At 37.1% G+C, this 23,897-nt stretch overlaps 1 protein-coding gene across 7 annotated transcripts in view; it reads right to left on the reverse strand.

Moving 5' to 3' along the window:
• The window catches only part of LOC127062385 (teneurin-m), a 682,969-nt gene that overhangs the window by 584,404 nt on the left and 74,668 nt on the right, over positions 1 to 23,897 (reverse strand). Inside the window, exon 1 of one of the 7 annotated variants that reach the window (XM_050990456.1) lies at positions 4,171 to 4,187. The exons of the other annotated variants lie outside the window; for them this stretch is intronic. The gene's annotated coding sequence lies outside the window, so the exon portion shown is untranslated. Of the gene's footprint in view, positions 1 to 4,170; positions 4,188 to 23,897 lie in introns of those variants that run through there. 7 annotated transcript variants of the gene reach the window in all.

The raw sequence follows: 23,897 nt of genomic DNA on the forward strand, positions 1-23,897 counted from the left end.
GACATCTTTCTATATACACGAAGAACGATCACACACGTATTCGACATGTTTGTACTCACTGTTCATCCAAGAAAACTTAGCTTAGATACTTATTTACAAACCATTTGCAGGATTTGAAGATTTTCTTTTTATTATAATTACAAAGAATAAGGTAATCTTTCCTTGTCTTTAACAAATAAGAATACTTTCGATAATAACAATGAATTATTCGTATTAGCAATTTCATCGTTAACGGGTACGTTCTCATTTTTTGCGAATAAAAAAAAAATGAATAAAAAAGGATCGAAATATTAATGACTTTACCTTTCAAAATTTCACTTAGTTTTATCATCATCATAATTTTTATGCATTAACATTATATTCGTGTTATAAGCTCCGCGTAATACTTAACCTAGTTTTATTCATTTCACTTTTATGAGTTTAGAACGATCGCTACTACATCATAGTTAACATTACAATGTTCATATTCTAATGAGTTATATCGAAACGAACAGTTAAAATATTCATTTAATATTGCAAATATCTTTATGTTTCACGAGATATTCTAAAAAGTAACGACAAAATCGATTTAACAATTCCATTAATTTCGAAGATAAAAAGAATTTTTACTTGGACGAGTACTATTTTCAAAATAATTTTCGACCGACAACCTACAGTTATTCTTACGACGATACACGATGATTTCGTAAAATTTTATTACGTTTGGTTCTCCTAATCTTGTGTTTAAACGTCATGAAAAGTTTACACGCGTACGAATATACGCAATTAGAAATGAAAATAATTCGCGCAGAACTTGAAATTTGAAAAATTCCTTTTTTATCAAAAATTATAACTAGACAAAGCTTCCTTCGATAGTAGTTGCATAAAACGTTATTTACGTTCGTATTGAAAAATATGAACTCGCAAAAAGTTTTTTGATATTTATTTGATTTGAAAATTTGTATTATAAGTTCGTTCTAATACTTTCAAAAGCGTTTAATATATTTTTCTTCATCTATGTCAAAACTTTTAGCAACCCTTTTTATTTTCCATTATCTTCTTTAGGGACAAAGCTTAACGCAAATGCTCCCGCACTATTCTGCTTTACTCAAGATAATAATAATGAGAATAGGAGAGGGATGAAAATGAAACAGAAAATAGAAAGGTAGGTAAGTAGGTAAGATAGAAAGAAGGAGGAAGGTAAAAAGTGTTATATGTATAGATGTTACGTCATGAAAGCACGAATGTATTCTTGTTTATCGGTCACCAGAATATTTTCGTGAAGACTTTACGAAGAAGAAACGAAAGAGAGAGAGAGAGAGAGAGAGAGAGAAGAAGAAGAAAAGACAAGAAAGAAAAAGAGGAAGAAACAAGAATAATAATAATAAGAAGAAAGAATATCTTCTTCTCTTAGTAAAAAGTAAATAAATTTTACTTTGAAAATTCGTGGTATTCTAAAATCTGTTTTCATTACGAACAAATGATATCGATTACGAATAAAACGTGTTAAATAGTCGATTTAACGAAATACTAGCGAAGTTGAGGAATTTATCTGATTGATATAACGAAACTGTAAAACCCCTTTAAATCTATCCTACTGTAACATCCATCGAACGTCTCGAATTCTAACACGGAAGTGGTACAACAGCTTTGACTTCGGAAGATTCCTGCATTGTTTCGGCTTCGTAAAACGAAAGGGTAAACTTCAGGGACGGAACTTCCGGAAGTCGGATTGCTTGGGTACACTATTGCAGGACTGCGAGCAAATGTTGGACGGGTTTATCGAGAAGCCTGAAGGTATGGGACAGAAACGAGGTGTATCGAGAAAGAGGAAAGGATCTCTGTGCTATATCCATCCTCCATCTGCACTACTACCCCCTACTCCTCACGCAAACCTCCATTTGCTACTATCGAAGCTCTAGGTATCTTGAGATTCAAAGCCCTCGAACTACTCTTTGAAACTTCAACCGTTGTTCCCATTGATTTTTTGGCCACGACTTTCAATCGAACTTCTATTCTTAAGTTAGAGATCCAATACACTTTAACCTAAGATTTATAATATTATTGTTATAAAATTTTGTTGTTGATTTGCAAATCGATCGACGTCGATATAATTAATTTTTGTTACCAGAATAATGAATGGATTTGTAAGAGTCATACATACATCGATATTGTTTAATCCGATTTTGTCGCAATTAGTGGATCAATTTTTGTCGTTGTTGGAAGAAGAGAAAACCTTGAAAAATTACATAGCTATAATAAATACGATCGAATGTACGATAAAAATCCTCTACAGGATAAAATTCTGGTCGCAATAAAATCGCAATCCGCGGAACGCTTTTAATCCCTCCAATCTCCCGACAATGACGATCGTTCATTCTCGTCGATCGAAGAACGATGCTCGGAAATCGCGAGAGGGAGAGAATGTCAGGCGACGCCGCAGCACAGCATTTTTTATCGATTCGACCACCAAACCGTGGCTTTTCCAACGTCGTTTCGAGGCCAAAAGTCTCGGACACGAAAAGTGGATATGTCGGATGCTCGTCGAAATGAAAGTCTTCGATCGGTCAATAAAATCACCGACTATAATACGTCGAATTATTTTACTTTTTTTCTTTATCGAAATCAGAAAAAGATTAAACAGATCGACTTATTATTCGTTTATAATTTAAATGCATAAATAATTATATAATATGATCCGTAATTAATTAATGTTAACATACGATCGGTCAAACGTACATCACACGAACGAGTGACATTCAGATAGATGATGAAACATTCCTTGATTTATTATAATTTTCTCTTTAATTATTACATACGACAAAAACAAAAATATTCTTCTGTAATTGCTGCCGTTTACGAAATATATAAAAAGGAGAAAGTAATTGGTAACAACTTGAAAAAATGTAAAGAGAAAGAGAGAGTACATTTTTATCGATTAACGATAATTGATGTTGACGTTATGAACGTAACAATAAACAAAAAGAATGGAGATGAAAAATGCGAAGGTGAATTTGCTCGTAGTTGTCAGGAAAGCTAAAAAACGGACAACGCAGCGTTCAGAATCGAGCTACTATATGAGCTTTCGAATACCCTTTTTTTTGGTTCTAGGTGGTAGTGGGTGAAGAGGAGGGTAAAAGAGGGTGGATGCACGATCGACCGGTGACCAATATCAGTTGACGGCGCTGTAATAAACTTCGGGCCAGCGTGCTCGAATCTTCTTTTTCTCTCTTCTTCTTCTTTTTCTTCTCTCTCTCTCTCTCTCTCTCTCTCTCTCTCTTTCTCTCATTCACTCTTTTTCTTTCTCTATCTATCTGTATCCTTCTCATCCGCCATGCTTCATTATTGACGCAATAATATGTGACACTGCATGCCTTCGCATATGTACTACGTGCAATAGCACGAAAATCAGCAGATCCTGCGTAGAACGTCACGCAATATTTTACTCCCTATATAACTCATACTACGAATATCATCCGTATGTATGTGAACGCGCACGGATTTATGAAAATACGAAACTTTAATTAACCCACTAAGATTAAATATCGTACATTTGAGTTCGTGACTCGGTTTAACGCTCAACGTTTCTACTTTGAAACAAGGAGAGAAGATTCCGTTAATCATTTCGAGATCTTTCACTAGAGCCATTTTGTCATTTCTTTTCGTGAAATTTCATGAATTTGTTGTCATTCTTTTTACAGTAAATATCACAAAGATTCTAATCATGAATGAATTCTTACCACGTGGCGGTTGTTTTCTTCAAAATTTACTTCGTTACTGAATTATCGCGATAATGAAAAGATTAACAGAAATCTTTGTTCTCCTTTAATTCCAACGTACAATGTATAAGCGAATGAGATATTTTACTGGACCATTTCGCTATTTTGCCTCATGAAATTTCATGAATTTGTTCAGTCATTCTTTCTACAGCAAAGATTCTAATCCTGAATGAATTCTTACCACGTGGCGGTTGTGCGTTTTTCAAGATTTACTTCGTTATTGAAATGTCGCGATAATGAAAAGATTAACAGAAATCTTTGTTCTCCTTTAATTCCAACGTACAATATATAAGCGAATGAGATCTTTCACTGGACCATTTTGCTATTTTGCCTCATGAAATTTCATGAATTTGTTCAGTCATTCATTTTACAATAAATATTACAAAGATTCTAATCATGAATAAATTCTTACCTAGTAACGGTTGTATTTTTTTCAAGATTTACTTCGTTATCAAAATATGGCGATAACAAAAAGATCATCAGAAATCCTTGTTCTCCTCTAACTATTTCTTCAGTCGAGCCCAAATTGCTTCAAAGTTGTATCAGTCGAAGTCAGCGACTTTTACTCCACATCAAAAATACTCCATTATTAAAGACCGTAATTTCCTTCGACGAAGATCTTTAAACTCTTATATCCTTAATAATTCATCCAGCAATTTGATTCTTCGTAATAGGAAATCATTCGATATTTTATCATCGTCGTATCCGTACTTTCGATTATTCTCGATTAGTTTCGAAATAATTCGTTTGAAGTTAAACGTTTTAAACGTAATACACAGGAGCAAAATACAGGAACGAGAGCTTACATGAATTTAACACATCCTGTCTCGCGTGTAAGCGTGGTGGTCCTTCAAGCTCGTCGAGCAGTTTCGGAACGATCGAAGTGTCAGAGACAGAAAGCGAAGCTTTTCCTGAGCGCAGCAAGAGAAAATGATTTACGTCTTGGGCCGGTGCTTGCACCGCTCAGTTTATGAGACTTTCATGCTTAAAAGCAATTTCCGTAACGGGCTGAAAGCTTCGCGGGTAGACGGGTGGACTGGTGAACGGGTGAGAGAGGGGGTGGGAGGGCAGAGAGGCAGGCAGAGAGGCAGGCAAGCAAGCGGGTGGAAAGGAAAAGTGGAGGTAAAAACGATGACGACGCGCGCCAGTGCACGTTGCACTGCAACGCAGTCCTTCGTTGTACGTTCGTAAGCTTTTAAAAAACTTTTCCTCTATGGTACGTCGACTCGTCGAACTCGAATTTTTCCTGACCTAGATAGATGAAGTTTCATTTTCCATGTCAAATTCACTCTCGGAGTTCTTCCACGTGCTTTATATGTAAGAAGAAGAAGAAAAAGAAGAAGAAGAAGAAGGAGAACAACAACAACAACAACACTCCCGATGAGATCACATTTTTATCACGAGAAAATTCGAAAAAGCCCGTCGTCCAAACGGATTGATCACTAATTTCAATGAAATAGAAAGAAGAAATGAAATGGAAACGATCCCTAAGAAAACAAAAGTTGGATTATAGACGACGTGCCTTTTGTTTATCGTATAACAACGTAGAAAAGAATTGGGGAAAAAAAAAACGAGAAGATAACTCGGCGTGATCGAAGTGCGATTCGCGGAGTCCTCTGGACTCGACTGACGGTACGTGCAGACCACGGCAGGGCCGTCGAGATGGAGGGTGCAAAAAGGGTGACGGTGGGGGCACGAAAAGAGGGAAGGACGACTGGGAGAGGGTGGAAGAGAGCAGGATAGAGCGAGATAGAGAAGGAACGAGAGAAGAAGAGAGATAGAGATAGAGTCGGACGCGCCGTCGCCTTGATGCTGTTTCCGTGATATCCACCTTCCACAAGTTTTCACGAAATGAATCGTATAACGTTTCATGTATTCCGGATCTCCTTGAAAATCTATTCGGTATTAATTATCGAATGTTGACGTTAATAAAACAGTATACATATATCGAATAAAATTGAAATAAAAGTTAAACAATGTTCTTTAGACGAGATACAAGATTAAATATAGATTTACATTTATCCTTTTGTCATTTAATACGACGATATTTTCGTGCTCTCCTCTCATTATATTAATCGTCCGCACGTACGAGTGAACTAACTTAAGAGTTAGTAAAATTCGTCGGAGAGAATCTATACCGTTTACATATCGAGGCAGCTACTCTTCACATCGACCTACATTCGTGGCTAATATCCGGCTGTATTAGCCAGTCGTGAACTTCTACCTCAACTCTACTGCTTAGCCTCAGCACGCAGGTTCCAACGTAATGAGCTGTAAACTATGACCCACTACTCTATTCCAAATGTACGATCGAAAATCGTATCTCGACAGAGTAACGTATCTACATACAAGTATGGCTATGTGTCTATGCGTACACACACACACACATATATATAATATCGATTATCGATATTCCATTCGTCGTACTATCAAAGTACACGCGAGGGTTCCTTTGTAACACGTTATTACTTTAAAATTCAATCGCAAAGTTAATGTCACAATGATCTCATTCTATTTCGTCTAGTCTAAGATAAAATTTATATCATAGAATGGAAATTGCTCGTCCTATCGATTTGACCGTCAAAACTTTCTTTCTTGCGTATTTTCTTTCAAACTCTATGACCTGATTCTTCATTCGATAATTATATATATCACGAAAATCGTGAACCATTGACAAAGCAATCGTAAATATCCGTAGAGGAATTTTGAGTTTATCGTATATTTCGTTAAAATTGTTTTTCATATCGTTTTATCAAAGGTTTCGCACAGTGGATATGTATGACATATGATATTTGTCGCTTCCATTCCAACTGCGTAATATCGTCGCAACAGTAACATCGAGAATGATTAAATGATTATATCATCGAGCGATATCACCATTCAAGCGAAGTTTGAAGTTTAGATTTAAATAAAAGAAATTGTAAAAATCTCGCGCCAGACGTTGCTTTTGCTTTTACTATTATTAATAATCATATTAACAACTGCTTTACTATTAAACTGTTTCATTTAATATTAAACCATTTTACAACTACTTACTATCAAACAATTTTTACTCTTATTAAATCATTATAGTTAAATCATAACATTTATTCCATATTTTAAACAATAAAGTTAACAAAGAAAATATCTTTAACGATAGTAAACTTCGAACGAAATAGAAAACAATCACAAAACAAAGCTATGCCCAATATTAATAATTAAAAGCGATTTAGCAATCAGTAACATAATGAAAGAGAAATAGAGAAACGAATCGGAGGAACATTTTGATTGAATCCCAGAAACGTGTACTACTGTTCAAGGAAACATAAATAAAGAATAACAAAGAATAGAAATACAAATGGTAGTGGAACGAGAGGAGGAGAAAAGAGAAAGAGAGAGAAAGAGAAAAAGACACAAAGAAAGAAAAAGAAAGAGAGAGAGAGAGAGAGAGAGAGAAAGAGATTGGAAATTTGGTACGAGCCTATGGGGGGTGCAAAAGTGTATAAGTGTGTAGAAGTGCATTCAAGAATCATATTTCTCGGAAGATCTCGTAACTACGAACGCAAGGAACGAATCTATCCTATTTGGCTTTCAGGTTGGCTCCTAGGAAGAGGAAGAAAGAAGGAGAGAGGAGCTGAGTAGAGTGGCTTGTGCTCCTGACAGCTAGAAAATAAATATTTGCACGTATTTCACCGATTAGTCCGTTATAAGCGACGCGAGACGACTACCAAGACGCGACTCCGCGATTACTCACCCTACTTTCATCTCCTTCCACTCTTACTCCCACCCACTTCCACCCACTTTCCACCCTTCCACCAGACTCCACGAGTCGCTGCAACTCTCGACTGGGAGCTTATTGAAAGGACTAAGGACCCGTTTCTATACCCAATTCGCATTAATGCATTAATATGAAATTCCTCGAGTTCTTTTCATCCCTTCTTTCTTCTCTCGATTTTGCTCGATTTTGCTCTCTCTCTCTCTCTCTCTCTCTCTCTCTCTCTCTCTCTCGTTTCTCTTCTCTTTCTTTCTCGTTGAAAATACAACGTGTAGATATGAGGGCTTTATTAAACGCTGAAACGATTTAATCCAACGTATAGCTACGTAGAACGTTAAATATAGTACACGCGAGTATAATATAAATAATTCTTGAAATTCGATGCATGATTCATGGCGAACGATTGATTTTTTATTTTCCACGTACCGAGTCGATTTACAGCATGTCAACGTAGGACGATATATTACGAGGTAACGTCGTAATTAAACCCCAGCCCATTAAACGGTATTACACTGCTGTTCTTTGTACCTCTCTAAAATCAAACGAATAAGCATTAGCAAAGTAATTTATTCTTCAGCAAGTTAGCACGTTCCGTGCCGACGCTTTGATGCAGAATAGCGAGGTGCCAAATTGGTCCCTTCTACATCTCTCTCTCTCTCTCTCTCTCTCTCTCTCTCTATTTCTCTCTCTTTCTCTGCTCCTCGTTTCTCGCTTTCCTCGTCCGGTTGAAATCGTCACGAACGCGACGAACGTCGGGTACGACCGAATTGAATCTCTACGAAATCCCGGTAGACGTCCCCCGTTGCGCGTTGCTCCAGTTGACGTTTCAGATTTCCAACAGCAGTAGGAGCAGCAACGAGAGTTGCATTAGCATGCAACACACGAATCGCACGAGTCGTCGATGCGTGTCACGTCGCGAGCCCAGGCGTCGCATTCCTGCGGAGGTGCCCTTAAAGGGTGACACGTTATACCGTTTAGCTGCTCTCTGTCCTTCTGTTCTCTCTCTCTTTCCCTCTCTCTCACACACACACACACAAACACATACACAATCCGGTGATTCGTACTTTGCAAATCTCCCATTGAAAGGGACCTTCGATCTGCTTTCCAAAGATTGTCGAATCGGCTGCTTTTACGAAGGAATACTGTCAAAGGGATCAGGTTTCAGACAAAGGGATGATGTAGTATTAATGGAAAGAGAGAGAGAGAGAGAGAGAGAGAGAGAGAGAAAGGGAGAGACACTTGCTTCTTAGCGTTGTTTCAAAGACGTAAATAGAAATTTTTTAAGTATCTAACCAGAAATGCATTGTTTTATGTATCCGATAAGGATTACCTTTGTGCGCTAAAAATTTATTTCCACTTGAGGATTTTCTAATCAGAAATTTAGTATACAGCGATAAGACTCATATCATTAAAAGAGGATGATCACGAACGAACGAAGGAAGAAATCCCGGTGAGATTAATCTATCCTGGAACGGATCACGCGAAGGAAAAGTAAACCAGAGTGCTACACGACTGCCTCGGTATTACCGTTGTGCCAAGCGCGTAAAGCTTAGAAGCAAAGTAGGTCAAGGATGTACATAGCAAGCGAAATAGAGAACTGTGCTCGTTCTCTCTCTCTCTCTCTCTCTCTCTCTCTCTCTCTCTTTCTCCCTCATTCGTTGGAGAACCCGTTAGATCTTTCTTTCTTTCTCTTTCTACCTCTCTTTATCTATCTTTCCTTTTCCCTATTTCAAAGCCGTGAAATAAAGACGAAATTACTTTTCAAAAGCTTACCTAATTAACCTCGAAGAAGTCGACACAAGTTATGAAGCACGAAAGCTCCATTGAAAACTCTTTTTATAGAAGGGGGCAAAAAATTAAGAGGATGGCAAAAAGACAAAAAGATAAAGACACGTCAGGGTGGATGAAAAGTTTCATCGACAAAGAGAAAATGAGTAAGTGAATGAACTTTGACGTTTTGACGTTTTCGATAATGTTCGATTGATTCTTCTTGTGAATATAATCTGTTTCTTTTCCACTTTTCTTCTCTTTCCTTTTTCATTTTTCTTTTAAATAGAAAGAAACGAAGAGTCATAAATCGTTTTAATTCATAAATAGAAGAAAATCTTTATTACGATTCTACAACCCTACTATTATCTGCCAAAGGTGAAAGGAAAAAGAGAAAAAGGAAGAGAGAAAGAGAGAGAGAGAGAGGGACAGAGGAAAAACAAGTGTTCAAAGTCAAGAATTTGAAAATCTATGAGGGAATTTAAATCTAATGAAATTGGCAGACACTTCTCCCGATGTTATAGAACACGACGAGAGTCTATGTGGAATAACATTCTTAGCATAAAATATGGGTTATATGTGAGCAAGAATATGTACCTACATATATGTAGATATAAAGAAAAGAGAAAGAATAAAGAAGATAAAGAGCTAGCGAGCAAGCGAGAAAAAGAAAGAGAGAGAGAGAGAAAGAGAAATAGAGAAAGAAAAACATTGTCGTCGTAGTCCTTCTTGGTAAAGGTTCTTGGAGAAAGCCAGTGTGGTAGCCGTTAGTCGGCTAGAGAGAATGCAGCAAGGGAGGGTACTAATGTTTCCACCGTGAAAGACTAACATCCTCACCATTTTGCACGAAGAAATACGATGAGAGACGGCGCATTATGAGATAAACATTATAAACTGCCTCGGCTCTTGCAACCGACCCCTCCACCATACTCGGCAACAGTAAACTCGGAGCAACCCTTAACCACCTCTTTTTCCTTGCGCCATCTACGTTTTTGCGTGTGCCTTTCTCTCTCATCGAATGCATTGAAACAAGTTTAACCTCCTACTCGCTACTTACATCACTCGCTATTTCTTTCTTCTAACGGGTAGCAAATTAGGTGTATTTGATGCATCCTTTGTCACGTACAATACTTAACCTTATTTGCTCAGTTTGTAATAAGTTTATCTTATGCATTGGTGTTATTAACAGATACAAATATTGTATGCAAATATTTTATCGTGATCATGATCATGATTAATCAAGAGTAAAGAAGGAAACGAAGGGATTTACAAATAACGATTAAGGATTAGAGAAAATAGTCGCTTTGTTTAGAATGTCTGAGGAAAGATTTACGGAATAAGTAATAAGAAAGTATGATGCATCCAGGGCATTTGAAATTCTCTTTGACCATCCCTCTTCCTTTTTCTTTTCTTTCTAGTGCGTAAAAGCGCGAAGAAAAAAAAGAGAAATAAAGAAATACGAACGAGCGATACACTTGTCGTCGACGTCCAGGCCAGGAACGACCCCAAGATATCAGCAACATGAAAGTGCTATTTATAGAGAGACGCCTTGTGCAGTTTCACGGCAGTTGGGAAGCAGTGTATAACCCAGCGTGGCCCACGAATGCGCGAAAGCTTCTGTGTACCATGCCACGAACTAAACTTCGCACGTTATTTATTTACGTTACTCTGCTCTCTCTCTCTCTCTCTCTTTCTTTCTTTCTTTCTCTCTTTCTTTCTCTTTCTATCTCTCTCTCTCTCTCTCTCTTTCTTTTTTTCTCTCTTTATTGCTCCCTTTTTTGTTCTTCTCTTTCTTTCTTTCTTTCTTTCTTTCTTCTTTTTTTCTGAACCTAGAACTGGCTCGAACCAACCACCCCCACTTTTACCCTCTTTCCACTTACTCCGTATTCGTCTTTCAAGAATTCGCAGACGACGATAGTTAACAATCACTTACCGACTGACTTCTAATATTACTGCTATCACTAACATGAAGTCTTCAATCGTCCGTGTACTATTATTCAATATTAAATTATCGGCTTTGTTCTATACCCAATAATCTATCGACGACAAGAAAGTTTCTGTTTTCTTCTGCGGTTCTACGTTTCGTCGTCTTCCATGTTTGCAGATTCGTTTGTTCGTGTATGATAATATAATTGTGCAAGAATAACAGTGTAACAGTGTTTCACCGACGTTTGAAAAAATCTTTCTCTATGTTACTTGCGTGAATAACCGAATGTCCGACCGATTATTGCCCTTTGCCATTTAACCGCATGATTGCATGACCGCTTTCTGACCTTTATTACTCGGCTAACATGAACTGTTTCTCATAGACGAGAGAAGATTATCCTAGATTCCTACGTCAAATGCATCAAGATGCAAAGCGATCTTGAATTCCGAATGTTCTAATTTCTATCGAGCTATTCATAAAATTAGTACTGATATCAACATAGAAATGATTTAAAAATGTAACATGATATTTGAAGAAAGATCGTAATGTTATCAATATCGTAAAGTTGATAAAATTAAAAATATTAAATAAAAATTGTGATTAGCCTTAAAAATGTAAAAACATCGTTCGAAAGCTTGTCATAAGAGAAACATAAAATCATAGTTTCTTTTTCATAAAACAAACGATAGGTAAAAACGAAAAGATTGGTCAATAATACGCTGCTGATGTCCTTCTGATGATAACACGCGGTCGTAGCCCTTAAATAAGTAAAAACGAAGTGTACATCTTTCGGTGTATATCTCGGGATAGTAGATCGACTTTTGAAGGGTAGAAAAGAGAGAAAGGGTGAAGAATAGAGAAAGGAGAGAAAGAGAAAACGAGAGAGAAAGAGAGAGAGGATAAAAACGGAAGCTCTTTTTTCCGCCAACGATTTAAATATGCAACTCGTTGAATGATGTACGTTAAAGCCTCTCGAGCTGGCTGCACTTGCTTTCTCGTCCTTGCTCTCTCTCTCTCTCTCTCTCTCTCTCTCTCTCTCTCTATCTATCTCTATCTCTGTCTCTCTTTCTCTTCATGAGAGTATACTGTCGTTACGAGAATGATAGGCACGCTAGCGGAAACGCAGCAGCAACGGAGGAATAATTTAGTGCGGCCGTTTTACCGCGTCCTTGTCGCCCGATCGTATTTGATTCTTTTCTTTTTTTTTTCTATCTAACCTGTTTCTAGACTCGAGTATGTTATCTCTCTCTCTCTCTCTTTTTCTCTCTCTCTGTCTCTCTGTCTCTCTCTCTCTCTCTCTCTCTCTCTCTCTCTCTTTCTGTTGTGTACGTGTAGGTGCATTGGTATCGCTCGAGTTCGTCGATCGGTGATCGCTTATCGGGTGCTACGCTTTAAAGCTTTCCGGAATAGCCGAGTTTGAACGGATAATCGAATATCGCTCGCGTTTCGTAGCGATCGACTTTATGCGATTACCGTTTTGTCATTTTTCTGCGAGGCGAGTCTGCGTTAGAATTAACGGTGTTTGATCATTCGTTAAAAGAAAAAAGGTATTACGTTAATGCGACATTTTTAACGTAGTCAAAGAAAGAAAGAAAGATATAATTTGAAATATTATCGAGCTTATAAATGAATTAATGTTGGCAAAAGGAGGGATTACAAAAAGTGAGTAAAAAAAGAAGAAGATTAATAATTGCTGAGTCGAATTTTTCTAGAACGAATAATTAAGCGATTGTTGTTAGTTTCGAAAAGGAGTAACGATAATAACTGTAAGAAGAGAAATGGATGGAACGATGCAACGTCATGGTCTAAACGCATTCCATTAATATCATCAAGCACCGATTCGATTCGCACGATCTGCAACAATCGGAGTCGATTTTCGAACGCATTTATTTGCCGCAACGTTCGATCTCTTCACGCTCGAGCGGCAGAAGCTGTAGTTTGTAGCAGAATCGAGGTAAATATATTTATAGGCTGTAACGCAGCGCGTGTCATGAGATAATACGGGTGGCCTGGGGAAGGGGTCACAGAAACCAATGATGTTGCTGGTGCTGGATGGTTCAGGCATCTCTCTATCGATATTAATGATAGTGGTAGTTGTAGATGATGGTGCGTAAAAACGGCAAAACTATGTAACAAACCATACATACACATACGTACACACACATGTATATATATATATATATATATATATATATATATATATATATATATTGTATAATCGCTCGGAGATAAAAAGGAGATAAAATTTGTACAAAATGTGGGAGGCTGATCATGACTCTCTTATGATCGTTCATTTACTCTATTGTATTCTGAAATAAAAAAAAGAGAGAAAATAAAATGTATTCAATCTTACAAAAAAAGAAGAAGAAGCATACCATATAATGTGTATGAATCTCGAGAAAGTAGAAGAAAATTTTCGATAATGTACGGGACATCTTTTATCGAAAAGATTGCCAACCATTTTAGCTATTAATTTAACCCATGCACAGTTTTCTTCGAATTCTAAGTTCACTTTCCGACGTTTTTGAAATATCGTGAAAATTTTCTTGTCGCACGTTTGTTCGAGTTCGCCAAGAGAAATTTTGAAAAAGCAATGCGAACGAAAATCGCCTCGCGACTTTCTCTGTCTCTCTCTCTCTCTCTCTCTTTCTCTCTTTCTCTCTTTTCTGGAGAACGAAAGCGTAACGATAAATCACATTCCACGGAATCCAGAGGAGCGGATGTAATTTTCGAAAATATATCCGGCCTTCTCAATAGACGAGACGACTGCGATATTCCCTCGACACTGAACCCTGTGGTAGGTAGCAGCAGCAGCAGCAGCAGTAGCAGTAGCAGCAGTAGCAGCAGCAGCAGCAGCCAACCAACCAACCAACCAACCAACCAACCAACCAACCAACCAACCAACGAACCAACCAACCAACCAGCCAGCCAACCGGCGCAGCAGCAAAGTCGGCGGCAGCGTGTTCAAAGTGCAATAAAAAGGTAACACCGGTGCGAGAGTTTCTATATCTGAACTCGTAACGTCGCGATAAATTCCATTAGTAGAATTTACCGAGCACCTATATACCCGTCGGACGAGTGGAGGAAATCAGAGAAGGAGAGAGAGCAGGGATTCTCAACAACTCTACCATCTCTTTTTGATCCTTCTTCAGGATCTCAAAGTTCAAAAGAATCTAAAAATCGAATCAACGTTATCCTTTCGACTGTTAATACATTGTTTTCTATTTTTATTTGTTTCTTTTTAACATTCCGTTATATCATAAGCTACGAAGACGGTATTCTTATTTTATTAGTTATGAATGAAATTCAAGAAAGAGAAAGAAGAATAAGAATAAGAATAAGACGAAGGAAGAAGAAGGAAGAAGGAAGAGGGGCTTGTCTTTAAGGAACTACCCCTGGCGATTAATCGAGGATGATCAAGAGTAAAGGCAGGATCGAGGTAGAAGAGAAATATCGGCGAGCACGAAGCAGCCAAGTGCTCGTACATCAGTGCCGTCGTTAGAGGTGGAAACTATAGAAGAAGAAGAAGAAGAAGAAGAAGAAGAAGAAGAAGAAGAAGAAGAAGAAGAAGAAAGAAGGAAAAAGTAAGAGAAAGCAAAAGGATAAAATTCGAAAAGAGAGAGAGAGAGAGAAATGAAAAGATAGACACGAAAGCTGGTAAATAATACGATAAAGCCTGGCGTTCTCTTAAAAAGAAAGAGAGAGAGAGAGAGAGAAATTAGAATGAAGAGAAAAATAAAAAATAAAAGCCGTAGGGAAGGAAAAGAATAATAAAGAAGAAGAAAAAGAAGAAAAAGAGAGAAGCTGTTGATGCGAATGGAGGCATTGGATGAAGTTGGGAGTGCAGGGGGTGAAATTTGTAAACGAAGTAACGGCCGATAATCTCAGCAGGTACGATTTTCGCGTGCTCGACGACGCTCGTCCGCCTTGGGCGAGAGACTAACGACGTCCTCGCCCTCTTATCTGCTCGGTCACGTACACTCGGAAAACGTCCTCCTCTCTACCACCCACACTCACACTAACAACCCATTTTTAGTTCCACTACCTCTTTCTCTTCCACATACTTCTTCTTCTTCTTCTTTCTCCTTCTATTCCTCTTCTTCTTCTTCTCCTTCTATTCTTCTTCTTCTTCTTCTTCTTCTTCTTCTTCTTCTTCCGTCTTCCATTCCCCTTCTTCAAGACGATGCAAAATGCGAGGACCTGAAAGGGATAAGGATCAGCGGCATTCCCTGTTAATTTAGCTGGCTAGGAAGCGCCATAAATAGGAAACGTCGAGGAGAATGCCGAGCGACTCGCTATTTCCCTCCATTTTAGCCCCTCGTAAGTATTCTCTCTCTCTCTCTTTCTCCGTATGCGCATGTATATGTCTCTCTCTCTCTCTTTCTCTGTTTCTATCTTTCTCTAGCTTTCTCGCACGTTCTCGCTTGAGAAGAGACAGCGATTCGAGTTGGAGGAGAGGCAGTGACGTACGATCTACGTCGTAACGTCTTTGATTCTGATTCCACTCGAGCGAATATTCATGCCGTCTACCACCTGTCTCCTCTTCTTCCTGTCTTCCGATATTCGACTTCTGCCATTGTTGACTCCGACTACTTGAACTTTCATCGGTTGTCCACTGAACGTTGGCAGGAGGATAATCTACGTGGAGCTCGCTTATAATAAATGTGACCCCGTCGGATTTCGAGATTTATAATATTTACTCAAGAGAAACAATGATTGTAACTGCATATTAATCGTCATGGTCTAATAATGATTGTCTCGGTTAAATATATACGATTAATTAACTCACGTTTATATAGTTAGAAAATTATTAGATCGATTGAATTATTGCTAAGCGCGTTTTAAAACGTACGAGCGTTTAAATAAAAGTTGCCTTAAATTTTCATGTTAATAATATCGAAACGAGCTACTACCTGTATCTACGTTTAAAACGTACGAGCGTCTAAATAAAAATTATGTTAAATTTTTTAACGTTAATAAAATCAAAACGAGCTACTACTGTATCTACGTTTAAAATGTACGAGCGTTTAAATAAAAATTGTCTTAAATTTTAACGTTGATAATATCGGAACGAGCTACACGGTATCTACGTTTAAAATGTACGAGCGTTTAAATCAAAATTGTCTTAAATTTTTTAATGTTAAGGTATCGAAACAAGGTACGGATCTATATACAATCCATTATACGATTCAAAGCGATAGGAAAAATCGTTCGGATTACTTTCGACGACGACTGTACGCAGCACCTAAAGCATTGCGAAAGTGATCGTGTAGACCGGAGAAACACTGTACACAAATCACAACAAAGCCGGTGCATTAGCACGACATCATCCTGTAGCTTGTACAACACGCGCGGTACTCGTACTGACGTAAACTACCATGACCAAGCTCGTTCGATCGCCTATATAAACGCAAACCGATCGATCTTTGATGGAACTCAGGATACGAGTGAGCTCTTCCAAAACGAGACTCTCGGTATATGCGATCATCGTTGACTTTTAAACATCCCTATTTGTGGCATGTGTATATACAAATATGATAACATATTAGAGATATACGACAAATGAAATATAAATACGTTTGCATAATTATCATTAATAATATCATCGCCATCGTCGTCATCCACACGCATCGATTGACATCATAGATCGATAACGAATAATACTCGTTTTCTTATGTTTTGTAAAATAGGTTTTAATCGTTTTCTCTACGAGAAACATCGACACGCCAATAGAGGAACGCTTCTGTATCACTATTCCCGCGTAATATCAACACAGCGAAATTCTACCTCGGTCTCGGTCCATCGGGAGGGAATACAAACACTGCAGTGCGGGAAACTTGGATTTTCATTTGCATATTGGCTACGAGACCTGTACGTTGCATACTGGATATGTGCATTATATCTGCCTCGCCCAACACTCTCTTTCTCTCTCTCTCTCTCTCTATCTGTCTGTCTGTCTATCTCTTTTTGTGTCTCTTTCTCGTCCCCTCTCGTTCGAACGCAAATATATGTCACTGAACATTCACCGACGTAATGTAATTAAGAGAATCTATTTTAGACAGTCAAACTTATTCGTTAACGGATTACACGCTATAATAAAGAGATACAAATTTTTTTCGCAATCGTCGGATTACTTTCGACTCGAAATAGAAAAAGAGAAGCTCTAAGAAGAAAAATAAAAATAATTACTTATTATACTTAATGAAAACGAGATTAAAATAATGTGTAATTATAACGAAAGGTAAACGAGACGGAATTCACTTCTTGTAAATTTTCTTTAATATTATATTATCATAATGATGCGCTTAATTATTACTAATCATTTATATTTTCTTCACACGTCGTATTTCATATCGATCATTTCGCACTTTCGAAAAACTCAAGTGAAAAGACTAATATCCATGATCTAATATCGATATCACTGCATTTTCAAACTTCGAAATAAACAGCTGATTCAAAAAACGCGATCGTAAACGTCCGACTTATATTATATTAGAGTTACAAGATTATTAGATTACAAGATTACAAGATTATTAGTTATTAGATATACAAGTTCTATTATTTAATCAAGACTTGTATTATATTAGAATGACAACTGCATGTAAACTAAATAACGATGGAACCTGTAGGATTGCCAAGGGAATGAGAAAGAGGTGGAAGAAAGAGATAGAGAAAGACAGGAGTAGAACTCGCGAATCAGGCTTAAAACTTCTAACTCTCATGATCGAACTCCTCGCGCATGAAGATGAATGGCCTGTGAATTGCGGACTAAGTAGGATGTCACGCGACAGCCCTTCTGCCATTTTCCTCTTCTTCCCTTGCCCTTCATTTCCTTACTCGCAAATCCTAGCCCTCTCTCGCTTTCTCCATCTTTGTCGAAGCTCCGTCTAGCTTTCTTCTTCGTTTATCGAGTGTCCTGGTCGACCCTATGTGACAAACTCCATCTCTCTTTCTCTCTCTTTGTGTGTGTGTGTGTGTGTATCCTTCTCTCTCTTTCTTTCGGTCCTCTTCTGAAGCGTAACAAACGCAACCACGACTACATCCATCATGCGAAGCACTTTGTCACGGCGGGATCAACAGCGCTTAAATTGTATTTGCGATTCGCGAAGAGACCATAAATTCTCATCGCCCTGCGACGTGCCCTTCCTCTTCCTTCTTTAATATGCACTCGCTAGCTGAGATTCGTCGTCTATTTTTTTTTCGACCTTCCTCGTTTTATCCCAAGAAGAATCGAACGAAGTAGAAAAAGAAGTGCGACGAATGATCGAAATGTGATATCTCAAGTTCGTTGATAGTCAACGATTAGAACGTTGAATGATATATAGAGCAGGTATCATTCGTCAAATATTGCTCGGTATATAACTCTTTAGAAATACGTTTATAACGGAATATATGTATACGAATTTCTCTTGAAACATTTCGAACGTGTACTAAGTCGGTAACATATAAGTTAGAGTTTGAAATATCAATCTTTAACTAGATCAAACTAGCCTAAATCATACGGACGATGTATTCATGAGAGAGATGAATGAATTCGTATATCATTTCTCTCTATTCGCATTTCCTCTCTCTCTCTCTCTCTCTCTCTCTCTCTCTCTCTCTCTCTCTCTCTCTCTCTTTATTTATTTATATATATATGTGTGTGTTTATTTATCTGTCTATTTATCTGTCTATTTATCTATCTCTCTATCTTGTTTTATTAAATTAATACACATCGATAATTAGAAGCAACAAACGTAATGGCAGATTTTCATAAATATTATTTTGCACAATATTATTTCTTGTCCTTTTCTCTTGATTATACAAAGAAAAAAAAAATATCGCATATACGAGTTTTGTGCTATAGTAAAATAATTCTGAGAAAAAATAAGTAGTGCAAAATGTGTGTCTGGCATGAAACATCAAATTACAAGAGAGAGAGAAAGAGATTCTTTTCATCAGCGTAATTTGTACGCTCAGTGAATATTTTTTAGAACGAAAAGTAGAAAAATTTTCTACCTACTTATTTGTTTCATATAAATAAACAGTTACAATAAATAATACGTCCCGACGACTCTCGAAATTCGTTAAATTTATCTTTATTAACGTTATTAAGATTACGAATTAAAAATTTTCCCATGGTAGAATGTATCACCAAATTAATAACAAATACCCGCATGATGTATACATATATTAATAATTCTAATTGCCATTAATGTTATGAGTGAAAGGATACGTGTATCGTGGTTGCCAGTAACAGTAAGTGCGCTTATACTTCATTAGATGTATATGCAGATGCCTGCATGTTATTTCACATGTACGCACAAACATTTATGTAAATATACGCATACACACATATGTACATATGTACATAAATGCAGATTTGTAAGAGAGAGAAAGAGTGAATAAACGAAGAGGAGCGAACGTTAGTATACAGATGGTATTTATGCTATTACAAAAATAGCCTTTGCAAATGAAATCTAAACAACGAGAAAGAAATATCAACAAGAAATGTGACATTATTAAAAAAGTAATCATGACAATTTCTGAGATAACAAACCTAAGAGAAAGATATACATATATATGTATATTATTTGAACAATTTTTACGAACTAATCGACGAATACAAATTTTTTCTGTACTCATCAACGGATCAATTTCGAAAGGTAGCTCAAAGTAATCGTATTTATCAGATTATAGTGTTATAATTTATTTAACAAGTTCAAAATTTTCGTCGGCAATATAGATTTAAAAAACGAGAGAGAAAATGGCACATTAAGGGATATAAGAAGGGTGAAGACTCATAATGGCATTAATATCGAATCACTCGTTCATCCAAATTGCACCAATTAACGGTCAAGTAGCTTCCCAACGCAATAACGAAAGCTGAGTTCCATTAAAAGCTGAATTCCGTCGAGTAAATCGAGTAAATCCACGCCGGTAATTTCACGCTGAAAAAGAGTTTTGAAATTTATCTTGAAATTTATACCGAATGGTTTCCTCCTCTATACTATTTACATACCCCTATCTCTTCAACAAATTTACTTGTCCTTGACGATATAAGAAACCGATATTAAGAGTTGCAGAAGATTATAAAATAAAGAATAACGATGATCTGAATTATATATAATTCGTCGAAGGTAAGAAAAATCGACGTTCTGAGTTTGACGATGATTCGAAAATAAAACAAAAAGGGTGAAGGGGAGGGGGTTCCCGTTTGGAATAAGGAATAAAATAAAAATGAAGGATCGGCCAAGTCTGACTTGTCCCTTTCTTCTCGCGCTAGGAGCAATAAAACTCACGGTACACTTGACGCGACGTCTCAAACCCCTCTTCTTTCCTCTTCTTCCCCGTATTTATAATTACTTAATACATTATTAATAGACGCTCGACTTTACATAAGCTTCCACGGGAAAGTCGAGAAATTCTGAGACGAGAAGTTAAGCAGATTGCCGAGAGACTGGACATTTGCATACTGGTACTTCCATCGGTTTTCAAGCTCTCCTTTTCCTCTTCCCTTCACCTCTAACCCTCCAACTGCTATCTCTCTTTCTTTTTCTCAGTGTTTCTCTTTCTCTCTCTCTCTCTCTCTCTCTGTTTCTCTCTCTTTTTTCTTTCCTTTCGATCTCCTCGACAAAACACATTCGCGAGAACTATACACCACGTTTTGGCTCTAGTTCGATAAGATGTTTCTATTTATTTCAACGAAAAAAATCCAAGAGATCTTGTCTCATGTTACCCAACTGAGCGAATTCTAAAGTAGATAATTAGTGACTCCGAGAAATGTCTCTCCTTAGAAGGCAGTCCTCGTGTTTAAGAATAGAAGTAAGATAAGCGCGAAAGAAGCAATTAGCATAAGAACAGTAGGCAATAATTTAGACCGGTCGGAAATACTTAGAGAGCGAAGGAGTTTCGTGCAAAAGCAGAATCCAAAGAAATGAAAGAGAAAGAGAAAGAGAAAAAGAGAAAGAGAGAGAGAGAAAGAGAGAAAGAGAGAGAAAGAAAAAAGAGAATGGTAGGTAAAGAACGTGTGTGCGTGCGAACGATGGGATATCTAGGATTTGAAAGGAGGACAGTGGAGCTCCTGTGCAACTTTAGTGGTAAATTGGAGGTAATTTGCGAGAGAGGCGGCTGGTCGAGCAGTTAGTGAGCCAACAACCGCTGCCAGAACAACAGACTCTCTCGACCGGTGCTTTGCAGTTACCCCAACGTTAGCTTACAAGGGGTTAAAAGGACCTGGATGGACGATGCGCTGCACCATTTGTATCGGAAGCATCTCTTGCATCCTTATAGTACGAAATCCTAATGCAAAGTATCTTACAAGTATTCGAATTTTTTTAGAACGAAAATTTTCTTTCTCAATTACGTATATTAATTTTTTATTCGAATTGATAAACGTGTATGTATTTATATATGAAAGTTAACAACTTTGTTCTTTCTTTTTCTTTTTTCATTTTTATGAATTTTTCTTACTTTTCTATTTATATTGCTAAAAGATATCATAAATAAGTGATTATTATCGAAAATAGTTTTTTTTTTTTTTTTTTTTTTTATTACCTATTCAATAAATGAGTTTCCAAGGAAAGAAAATGCAATTGATTTCTATGTGTTTATATATAAAATATATATATTTTTTTAGTTTATACCAAATGTATTACAAAATTCATAAAATTCATAAAATTGATTTAATTTATATAAAATATATAATATATATATTTTTTGTTAATTTTACACTATTTATCTCTAATTTAAGACGATATGTAAGGACTATTTATTAAGAAAAAGAAAAAAAAAAAGGAAAAAGAAACTACGATCTAATTAAGACTACTTATTTCTTATTTAAGATGAAAATATCTAATCAAAAATTTAATAACTACTTATTAAAACGTAAGAATTCTAGATTACTTCTATAAATAATTGCAGATAATACGTTCGATCGGTTTTTCTTCGACAGAACATACGTGAGAGGAGACAAGACCGACAAGAAACGCTATGACCTATGCGATCGAACGCAGAAAAGAAAGAAATAGAAAAAGACGGGGATATAAGGAGTGGGTCGAAAAGAGAAGGGCAAAGAGGTAGATGGAAAAGTAAGGTAAAAACGACAGGCCAGAACCGCACTTTTCCTCTTAGGGAATGTGCGACGCGACGTCCTCAGCGAATTTTTTATCCCCCGCTGTCTTTTTCTCAACGACGTCGACGACGAAAAAGACAAGGACCGAGCAGGTGATATTTGCATTTTAAGTAAGAAAGCCGGCTCGGAAGATTATAGTAAGAAACATTCTGGCGCGGGGTGTGCGATATTAAAAGTGAGCTGGATAAAGTAAGGCGAACTTTCCTTTTCTACCGTGGAAGTAAATGTCTACCTTCTCTTTCTCGAGCTTATGCTGCTAAAGGGATGAACGACTAAGAGAAGAAGTAGGACTCTCTAGACATTTTCTTTTCTTTCCTCTTCTTTCGGAGATCTTCGGAGATTTCACCGAAGTGCGTAACGCTAAATAAAAAGGAATCGCGGTAGGAAAATTTTTTATATATCCATGTAATCTTCTTTATGGCTTTTAAGCTTATCAACCAACTTCGAGAAGTTTCTGTATGTATACAAATCTTATGAGAATAAGTAAATAAATGAAAATAAGTAATAGTTGAAACGTTATAGCGATAGAATATCACTATAAATACGAGATAGTCGAAAGTGAGTTGATAATCGATCGATATTTATCACATTGATTATTATATAATAATTATTCGAAGAAGACGCGATCGAAGTATCGTCTTCGTTCTAGAAAAAAGAAAAGAACGAAAGAAGAAAAAGAAAAAATCGTGCGGTCGTGAATAAAAAGGAATATAAAATGAAGAAGCTATGGGAGAGAAAAGAAAAGTCTTTCCCAATTATACCGAGGATCATCGGTGAAAAATCACGTCAGCTTCGAGAAGATCGTAGGCCGAAGGTGGTACTCCTAGAGACTTCAGGGCCGTAATACGAGCTTAGTTGAAAAGCAGAATCGCACTCCTGGGGCAACGCCTCGCTCGTTGGCTCGGAACCCTCCTGACTTATGAGCAGATTAAGAAACTCCCAGGGTCTTGAAAACCAGCCTCCAAAGTGCCTCGGGTCACTGCTCGTTTGTGAAACGAGCCGCATCTACCACTACCACCACCACCACCATCACCACCATCAACACTACTACCACCACTATCACCATCACCACCATAGAGAATTCCCACGGAATTCGTTAAAGATATTTTCCGATCTTCTTCGCGCTATCTTATCATAATTACGGACGAACGTTATCTTATTAATCCTGAATAAATCTTTTGAATTTCTCGTCCCAAAGAAAACATCTTTCCCTTATTACAAGTAGATATACTCGTAATAAAGATCAACATTCCACACATTCGAAGAAATTTCAAAATAATTCATTAATATCTCTCGCCAAAGAAATTACTGTGATCGAAGTCAGAGCGAAAGACGAGATCCATTGTTAAAATTTAATCTATCGATATTAGTAAATATTAATATTATTCTAACGATAAAATAATAGTAAAATGAAATAAAATCCTTATCATTAAATAGAATTCTCAAAAAAATGTATTTGAAAAGCGACTCTCTCGTCAAGCAGGATGCACGAAATAAAAGGAGCCTTCTTCCTTCATAGAAAAGAATAATAAAAGAAGATTGAGGTAAGCTCGCGTATCGGTCCTGTACACGCTCGGC

The sequence above is a fragment of the Vespula vulgaris genome, chromosome 3 (genome assembly GCF_905475345.1).
Source record: "Vespula vulgaris chromosome 3, iyVesVulg1.1, whole genome shotgun sequence".
Classification (NCBI taxonomy): Eukaryota; Metazoa; Arthropoda; class Insecta; order Hymenoptera; family Vespidae; genus Vespula; species Vespula vulgaris.